The following is a 10,596-nucleotide window of genomic DNA, read 5'->3' as shown; positions in this document are numbered from 1 at the left end:
TATGACTTTGACACAGGATCAAAGGTTTATGGATCACATAAGGATTTTTAGGACAAAAACTTCCATCTAAGTCACTGAAACAATAACATTCTGGTGAATTATTTTGTCGAAGAAGAAAAACCCTACTGTATTTATGGCTAGGCTATTCATTTTAATTGCCATCCCTAGAACAGATGCCAGCTTTCCTCCCATTCACATTTTCTTTAGAAATCTCCAAGACGCACATAATAATCCTATGATGAGGAAGACGCAAATGGAAACCATCTGGATTCTTAGCCCTTCCAGACCACTATCAACACTATTTCATATACGCTGACTTTATAGGGAAAAGGAGAATTGTTAATTACGTCTAAACACATTCAATTGTCATTTCAGACTTATGCAATACAAACTATTTAAACTTACACCTTTAAAATGGCCGAGCAGGGACAAACCTAGGCTTAAAAAAGGTATCTACTACTTAATTCTTTTGGTTGCTACAAATCAAATAGTCCTTACAAAAAAAAAAAAAAAAAAAAAAAAAAAAATATCTTTCTTTAATCACAAAATTTTATGTTTAAAGCCATGTCTTTTTTTTAAATGCAGAACTCTCAAAAAATCCATTTTAGAAAGGTAGGAATTTGCTGACTTAAAACGTAACATGTTCTATTGTTTTTTGTCGGGTTGCTCCCATAACATTAGTTTTTCAAGCCTGCAGCCACTAGGAGCACAAGGATCAAAAAAGAGAAAACCAAACAAACAACACCCCCCAAAAAACAAACAAAAGATTGAGCAGCCCAACTCTTAAGCGACAAAAACCAAAAGATTGGGTTGGTGGCATTCCCTCTCTCTGGGGCCTGCATACAGCAGCCTTGCAGAAAGCACTGAATCCTTAATGTTGACAAATCATTTGCATTTAAAACAAAAACTTCCTTATAATTCAGCAGCCTTTCTGCATAAAGTAATCCAGGGGGACAATTACATAAAGACATCCACTCTATTTTGACACTTCTCTTTATAGAAAGAAAATAGAAAAACATAAAATGAAACCAAACAGTTCCGTTGTCCTAAAAATTAGTAAGGAGCGCTATCGATCACCAAAACGTGTACACTTTCATTCCAAAAACACAGCACTTCTTGACCAAGTACATTTCTGTCCTCATTCAATACAGTGGACAGAGTTTATTATCCCATGTTTCAAAAATAAATGGTGTCAATGAAGTGAAACAATGTGAGATTGTCAAATATCTATTTAGTTCACATAAATTACACCTCCCTCTCTGCTGCTGGTAAAGACAGTACTGTACATTCCTGGAAGTATGAGTGTGACATTATTTCGGAGCAAGTGCATGCATCCCGCTTTATACCCCAGCAGTTTTACCGGCTGAAGTCACATCAGCTAGCATCCTTCAGCCCTCAGCTCTCATATTCAGAAGAGCCTTCTTGCAGGCTCTTTTTCTACCCTTTCTAACCTCATTCCCCTTTGCACACAGACACACATTACAGTAGGGACCAGAGGGCAAGGACTAAAGCCCTAAGCATGCATTAAATTAACTCATTTTAAATTTAGAGATGCATGGACACATCAAACTATATAAGACTTGGTCTCAGGGGCAACATTTTTATACTGCCACAATATTCTATTTTCACTGTACTACATCTCCAGATGGAAAGGCAGTAATTTAGCCTGGCTCTAACCTGATATCATACACTTATAATTAAAGGGAAATATTTAAAGTAAGACTCAGAAGAATAGAATTTTTTTTTTTTTTAAAGTGCATGAAATGGGCCTATCCTGAGGTAGGTGTTATGTAACTGAACACCTATCAAGGCATTTGACAGACAAAAACTTCTTAATATTTTTTTTTAACTTAGGGTTATACTTCAGTCACAGTTAAGTGCATTCAGTTGGAAGGCATGGAAAGTTTCAAGAGCACTCCACCAAGTAGGAGAAGCTAGTGAATTCAAATGGTCAAATATACACATATGTATCTAACATACATACCTATACACACATGTATGTAATTAGTACACACACATATAAAGTACACACACACACTTTTTGATGCAAAGCTGACTTTTTTCCTCTGGATTTCTGTAGCCACTGAGTTACCAGAACTGCAAGTGGTCCTCAGCAAGCCAGACATGAAGAAACCCTCATTTGGATAAGTTTACCATAATTTATCATCACAATCTTTATTGCTAATGTAATTTTAGAAATTATACATCAATGCAAATCGATCACTGAAAGTAATGAATTCTCAGCTTCCAATCACAAGAATTTTACATAGCTTCACTTCACGACTTCAGCCAACCCACCTACTGGTAAGTTAAAACAGCAAATTAATCTACTTACTTGACATATAGGGATAATATTGGTAGCTTCTAATTATACATATATGGCAATATCCATGATTTCTAAACATCACCACAATGCAACTCCTCCATATTTTGCATGAAGTCCACTTCATGGACTTGCATACTTGTCAACACAACCAAAGACAATTGTCTCCAATACAACAGTGACTACAACAGGCAAAGGAAACTCGGCATCCTATTGACACAGAACTGCTCATACTCTATTAGGTGTTTAACAATTAAATTTCTGGCTTATTTGTACCACTGTAGCTCCTGTTTTTAAGTTAAGGCAACTAGCAGAGTTGTTCTGTAATTAATCTTTTAAATAGAACTTTTTTCTTTTTCCTTTTTTTTTTTTTTTTGATATTTATGTATTCGTGTGGTGCAATTGTAAAATAAAGTCCTTCACTGTAGTGCATACACTCAGGGGGATGAAGATAAGGTTGTAGGGGGGAAAATTAACTGTGAATTTCTTGACTTGTGTATAATAAAATATCAATTTAAATGCTATATTAATATTCATATATTTGATTCTGTAATTGTTTTAATTGAGAGACACCAATTAGTGTATACTTCAGTCACAGTTAAGTGCATTCAGTTGGAAGGCATGGAAAGTTTCAAGAGCACTCCACCAAGTAGGAGAAGCTAGTGAATTCAAATGGTCAAATATACACATATGTATCTAACATACATACCTATACACACATGTACGTAATTAGTACACACACATATAAAGTACACACACACTTTTTGATGCAAAGCTGACTTTTTTCCTCTGGATTTCTGTAGCCACTGAGTTACCAGAACTGCAAGTGGTCCTCAGCAAGCCAGACATGAAGAAACCCTCATTTGGATAAGTTTACCATAATTTATCATCACAATCTTTATTGCTAATGTAATTTTAGAAATTATACATCAATGCAAATCGATCACTGAAAGTAATGAATTCTCAGCTTCCAATCACAAGAATTTTACATAGCTTCACTTCACGACTTCAGCCAACCCACCTACTGGTAAGTTAAAACAGCAAATTAATCTACTTACTTGACATATAGGGATAATATTGGTAGCTTCTAATTATACATATATGGCAATATCCATGATTTCTAAACATCACCACAATGCAACTCCTCCATATTTTGCATGAAGTCCACTTCATGGACTTGCATACTTGTCAACACAACCAAAGACAATTGTCTCCAATACAACAGTGACTACAACAGGCAAAGGAAACTCGGCATCCTATTGACACAGAACTGCTCATACTCTATTAGGTGTTTAACAATTAAATTTCTGGCTTATTTGTACCACTGTAGCTCCTGTTTTTAAGTTAAGGCAACTAGCAGAGTTGTTCTGTAATTAATCTTTTAAATAGAACTTTTTTCTTTTTCCTTTTTTTTTTTTTTTTTTTTTTTGATATTTATGTATTCGTGTGGTGCAATTGTAAAATAAAGTCCTTCACTGTAGTGCATACACTCAGGGGGATGAAGATAAGGTTGTAGGGGGGAAAATTAACTGTGAATTTCTTGACTTGTGTATAATAAAATATCAATTTAAATGCTATATTAATATTCATATATTTGATTCTGTAATTGTTTTAATTGAGAGACACCAATTAGTGAGGAAGAAAGTGCCTATTAGCCCACAATAAAAATAATACATATAAGTACTTCTATTTTGTAAAGATGTCTCTGCTGGTTTTTATTGAAATTTCCACTTAGGGAGATTGCTGTTGTTTTTAACCTGATTTTTTTAGAACCAAAGAAGTTTTCAACAATTATACTGTAAAACTTGAGGAACTTTCAGGGCTCTGCAATTTAAATTAAGTTCTGTCTTCCTAAGGAGATGCGAAATTCAAAAGAAACTATTGTTGATATTTTCAAGCCTAAGTGACATTCTGCTAGGTTCTTCATTGCTATTTCGTTTAACCTCTGGTAACTTACAGAGCAGGCTATTAAGAAAAAGCAAACTATTAGAGTGAGAGAGGAGACACTATTACGTGAACAAGCACTTTAAAAATCTTCTCAAGTATTTTGGTTTCCCACTTGGCTTTTCTTCAGACAAGAGAAAGGAATAACAGCAAAACTTTGCCTGAAAATTGGCACACAATTTTAACAGCTAAAATTATATTCTTGTATTGTAATGCAGGGTTACTTTCATTGTGCTTATAGACTCATAGTCCCCTTTTAACTCCAATGATATTTCCACTGCCAACAACTTCTCAAGTTGAAAAGAATCCATCCTATAGGAAACATAGGGAGGAAAAGCATAACATCAATTTGAGAAAAGAATTATCCAGCCCATAAGGTTATTAAGACCAAATAGAAACACACTGCTAAATCCCTAGGGCACAAGGATTACGATGCTGGCAAAGACTACGGTAGTATTCCCTTCAAAATGATTTTCTATCATGGATTGTTTGGACCTTTTGAGTGACCCCATGATTTTTACATGGGAGGAGGAAAAAAACCAACAAAAACCCGGGGTGAATATGTGTAAGAGCCATTCCAGCAAACAGTTGCTTCACAAGGACATGTGAACAGAAAAGGAAAGAAAATCTTGAGGAAGACATTTGAGAGTCAAAAACCACAATTGTACTAAGCTAATTTCTGACAACTGATAAATGTCATGACTTGCTAATTAGCAATGCTGAAAACAGATGGATTAAGCTGTGACAAGCTAATTCCATAATCCTCACTTCATGGTATGGCCCGAATATCCACTCATAAAACCTGGATCCACCAGCCTTTCACGTGTTTGCTGTAATTCACCTTCAGAGATGACTGCAAGCTCTCTGGGACAGCTGTTACAAGGAAAAGGGTATTACTTTTAAAGGTTAATATTGTCTACAAAGAAAGATTGGATGCCTGCTTGGAAGAGATGGCAAAGCAGACTACAAATCGCTGTGTCTTTTTAAAGTAAAAGTATTTTACTGTTAAATGCAAGCGCTTAATGTTTTAAGATAAGAACAAGTATCTTTTTTACAACATCTGTACAACACTGTCAGCACCTAATTGTGTTGTCACAATTGATTTTGTATCTTAAAGTGATCACTTTGCATGAAAATTTTATAAAGAGAATAAAAGGGAAACAGAGTTTTAGAGAGATTCTTTTATGTTGCTTTGAGTTGTTTTCTTGGTTTAAATACATTTAAATATGTTTTTGGTTTTATTTAACAGAACCTTGTATACTTCTGAAATACGACAGTCGCTGTGCAGGATGGTATTGTGTAACTGGAGACACCAAAAAGACACCTTATAGAATACTAATTCAGAATAGAACATTTCTCAACAATAAATAAATAACTTGAAAAACCAATGAAGAAAAGGATGACTTGATAATGGGATAATGATATACGCTGCATCAAAGTCTGTTAATTGAAGGTTTGCCATGACCAGTGAATAACATTCATTGTAAATGTCTTCAGAAAAATAATACCCTGCTAAAAGTAGAAAATGATCAAGAGGAAAGAAAATTGTAAAGGAATGAAAATTAGTAGACTTTACATACTAAAATATAATAGTAGTTCTCAGAGCCTAGAATGGCAGACTAATTTTCCAAATTAGGCTGGTTAGTTAATTGCACACTTCAATATGCCAAGCATTTCTGAATAATACTAAAAATGATCACAAGTTTGATAGGGAATAAAAATCATCTAAGAACTATACTAGCTTAAAGACACACGTACACAAAACAAAGATGACAGAAGCAGCCTTGCAAATACAGAGCTTTACTGCCTATGTAACTAATCATCTGTGGTTCAAATAAAAGTTGTTTTTTTTTTTTTTTTTTAAAGAGTTTGTATCTCATGCTAGAAATTCGCCTGTAAAAAATGAAAAGCAGCAAACGCACTTAAGACATTGAATAATGAGAAACAGTATCAACTTGGAAAAGAAGTAATTTATATATGTATATTTAACATATAACAACCAGTACTGGAAAAATTAAATCACATACATACCTTTCCTTTAATTTGATTGAGGTTACTTGCAAACGTAGTATTGTCTTCACCATGAGATACATACATGATTTAAGAGTGTACTGCAAAATTTACTACCTTCGGTTTTGCTGTGACAGGTTGCCAGAGAGGGCAAGTATTTTAATTCTTATAGAATGGTATTTGGAAATGCTACAAAGAATAAGAATTATATATTTAAAATACGTTATTAATGAATAACACATGCAGTGAAAAACCAATTTTAAGCATTTCATACCTTACTCCATTTTAAATAACACTGGTATCTGCTCATCACTACAGAGGAATGAATGGTGACTCTTCTGCAATGACCTACAGTACTCAGAAAACTGTATTTCAGAAAAAAGAATGGAGCAGAGCACAATTCTGAAAAAACAATGTTTCAAGAAATGTCATGGGTGTGACTGCCTGGAAACATCTGAGATAGATAAACTAACCAGATCTGGACATAGCAAAAGTAAAAATGATTCCTAATGAATGCTGAGAACCATTAGAACTAACCAGGCAGGAAAATAACCGCACTGGATGGATCTGTGCCGCTGTCCATATACAGGAGAAGGCACGCGAAAGATGACAAATTAGCAAGCTGCTCTAAATAAGCCAGTTCAAAACCTCAGAACACCAGAAGGGTACATCCAGTGAAACCGAAAGAGAATAATATTAAAAGAAAGTGCTTATCAACATGAATGCAATTAGCTTTTGGAAATCTTTTTCACAAGGTATAACTGAGGCCAAGAGCTTAAAAGGATTAAAAACATTAATGCAAATGCATATAGATAATGAAGGAATCCAGAATTACAGCAGCAACTTAGTTCATAAGTGTTTATTTCGTAAGTGCAAGGAATCTTTAATCTTCCAAAAGCATGTGATGTTGGCCACTTTTTTGGTCACAATAGTATTATTTCCACATGAACATGAAAACCAATGTTTTTTCCTGTGTTGAAGCAATGGTAAACGCATCACTTAAAAAAGAAAAAAGAAAAAAAAAAACCACCACCAAACATTTTACTGCTGAGAGCACACTTTTCAGTAAGAAGAACAAGACATGAACTCAACATGGAGTAAAAGAAAAATGTCAAATTCATGAAGACATGAGCTGGTAAGATTTCCCAATAAATCCTGATGCAGAGATTCAGAGACTTCTGGACAAGATCCCTGATCTCTGTTATGCATAAGATCAGCTTAAAGAAACCAAAGGATCCCTATCGGTCTTTAAAACCTATCATTAATTTAATGGTGCACTAGGGCTTCATAGATGCGTATGGGAGGAAGATAGCAAGGATTTTGCTTTTCCTACTCCAACAACACATGACAGACATGTGACAGGGAACTAACCACCAATTTTCTCCCTACACTCATCTGTGACTGTATGCATGGGCATGAGGAAGTAGAAGTAGGAGAAAGTTCTTGGTTACTTTGGTAAGTAGTTACTATGAAATGCTTGAAAGAATACCCACCATGTAGCAGAGAATGTGGAAACACATTTAATAACCTTATTTAGAAAATATCTCTGCTCCATAAATATCTGAGAGGAAGATTTAAATAGTATCAAAGCCAATGAGAGCCAATAGTCTCAGAAAGGACCAAACCCGGAGCCTGATTTCTTGTTCAAGTTTGGTAGCACCCTGCCATCACTAGATCCACAAGTCACGTATCTGGCAAGCCGACCACCTTTTTTTGTTTGTTTTTTAAATGTCTATTAGTTTAGGCAACCAAGATAAAAGCACTTAATACCAATGCAAAGACTTCCGCAGCTTCTGACTAGTGTATTTGTACCACCTAAGAACAGCTGTAAGTAAACTTAATCACACTCCCGAAAACTGAAAAGAGGATGATCCATTAGTTACATGAATATGGAAGAACCCCTAGGAGTCATCCTTTGCAGACCTACAAAGCTGTCTATAAAAAAAATTTATTTCCTGTTGGCTATTTACATTACTACAGCACCTGGATTACCAGTCTAGAACCAGACTGAATTCTGGGTTTGGATTTGGTTTTAGTTCCCAGAACTCTGAAGAAGAAAGAAATATTCTCCCATCAGAGGATATCAGCTCAATGGAGCACATGAGAAGAGCAGTAAATAAGCCACAACTCTTGCACTCAACTGTTGTCCAGGACTTCGCTGCCTTTACTTAGCTTTGCATATGGTTCTCTCCTGGTTGAGCCAAGGCATTTTTCCGGATGAGGCGAGAAGATGATCTAGGCAGTATTACCATCATCCCAGGAACCCAGACTATGGCAGAATTGCCAGTTCATGTTCACTCAAGAATCATTAAGTTTGTTCCCCTCCAGCAGGCTTTAAGTTCTGCTGACTTCTAACAGTAGCAGCTGGCAGTCTAGGTTGCATTGGGATGCAACTGATAGAACAAATGGCTTTGATTATCAGTTAGTGATCTGCTATCAAACCGTATTATATTTTATACTGATTGTTATAAAGTCAACAGTTTCCAAACAGCATACTGAATACTCTGCTCTGAAGGTCAAGATTTTCAAAAGCACCTAAGCAGCTTCAAAGGCACCTAAATAAAATAATTTCATTTTTATACTAAAAAAACGAAAAAGTGGGTCATTACTCTCTAGAAAACTCATGCCAGTGCAAAGGAAAACAGAACACACTAGGAAAATTATCACAGAGCACAGGATTGTACTGTTTATGATGAGTTTTGTTCAAGTTATTTACTCATTAAATCAAAATCCACTTAAGATCTACTATAGGTTAAGGCTTGGGGCGTGCTGAAGCTGGTTTTGGAAAGGGAGTGGGGGGGAAGAATATGCCTTGGAACACACAGTTTCAGAGCATTCCTTTATTAGTTTGAAGTTTAGTTTTGTTTTTAGTTTACCTGAAGTACTGTGAAGAACACAGTTTAAGATAGGTGAGATTAATAAAACATTAAATAGTAAGTAAAATTATTCTTAAGTGCATACAGTTCTTGCAGGCCCTAATAAAACCAGTTAAATAGCAAACTAGAATAACATGACTTATGTTCACTGTTTGTCTAACTGGCTGCATTCAGAATGGAAATACTTTGGGGAACAAAAAGGCTTACATAAAGCACCTATTAATTAATCCAGCATTTATTAATGATAAGTTCCCCACGGTATTATTTATAAGCATGTTATTTAGCTTCGATCCTAGGTATATCAACTCTTCAGTTTCCAAGCACTTCCCCTATTGGGATCTTTCAGGCTAACATAGCACACTGTTAGAAAGGTTTTCTTCATCACATTATAAGACAGTTCTAAGTTATTGCAGTATATGTTCTGATATATATTCTGATTATATTCTTTCAGTTCCATGGCTCTCCTTACTCCCTGTGATTATTAACCATCAGAAACCACTTTACGAAGCTATGGGCGAGGGCAAGGGAAACAGTCTAAGAATTTTTCACACACTCTTAAATGTAGATTTAAACTTACATTTAGAAGGTGGAAAATTCAGATAAATTAGCCTAGAAGGCCACCTATTGTGTTTCATGGATATGACTATGACTCTTCAGGGACTTCCAGATCCAAAAAAAATACAGTGATAACTAGATGTGTGAGATAAATACAGAGAGACTTTGAATTCCTGTCATAAATTCAATTTAAACTGACAGGAGAGATTTCCTTTTAATATTTTTTTTTGGCGGAGGGGTGGAGGAAACAATAGTTGTTACTAGCTCTTTCAGGAAAACACTCATTAAATGCAAAATACTAACTAAATTGTCTATATGGGCTTTTAATAAAAAATAAAAGAAACTCATCCTCTAGGTTTTACTAAGAAAGGTAGGATTATATTCTAAGAAGGACACTTACCAGGATGTATGGCAACATAAAGCAACCATTCATCCATTGCTACCCATGCAACACAGTTAACTACTATTAAAAGCTTAAATCGATTCAACCCACAAATACAGCACAAAGGTCTCAACCAAATAAAAGTTACAGAAAATGTCAGAAGGCAGCATGAACACAGTCAGGGCTGATCAGTTCAGGATTTTTCTGCCAAACAGTATACAGCCTCCTTAACAATGAACCACTTGCCCTCATCACCAGGACCCAGCCCCGTGTGACTTCTCAGGATACTGAGTACATCCCAAACCCACAGAAAAAGGAAGTGCACAATGGTGTTTTCAGCTCACCAGGAAAAAAAAAAACCAACAGATATCAGAATGAAAGAAAATGCTTTCAGGCTTCTTTTCTAGTTGTATATTAATTTATAGCTCACCACGTACAGCAGGGCTTGGCTGATACCTTAATGAGAAGGAGAAAATATCCCAGTCTTGTAATTAATTTTCAAATTT

Source organism: Egretta garzetta, unplaced genomic scaffold (genome assembly GCF_000687185.1).
Source record: "Egretta garzetta isolate BGI_Z169 unplaced genomic scaffold, ASM68718v1 scaffold262, whole genome shotgun sequence".
In the NCBI taxonomy this organism is placed as follows: Eukaryota; Metazoa; Chordata; class Aves; order Pelecaniformes; family Ardeidae; genus Egretta; species Egretta garzetta.
Note: the sequence above shows the minus strand (reverse complement) of the source record.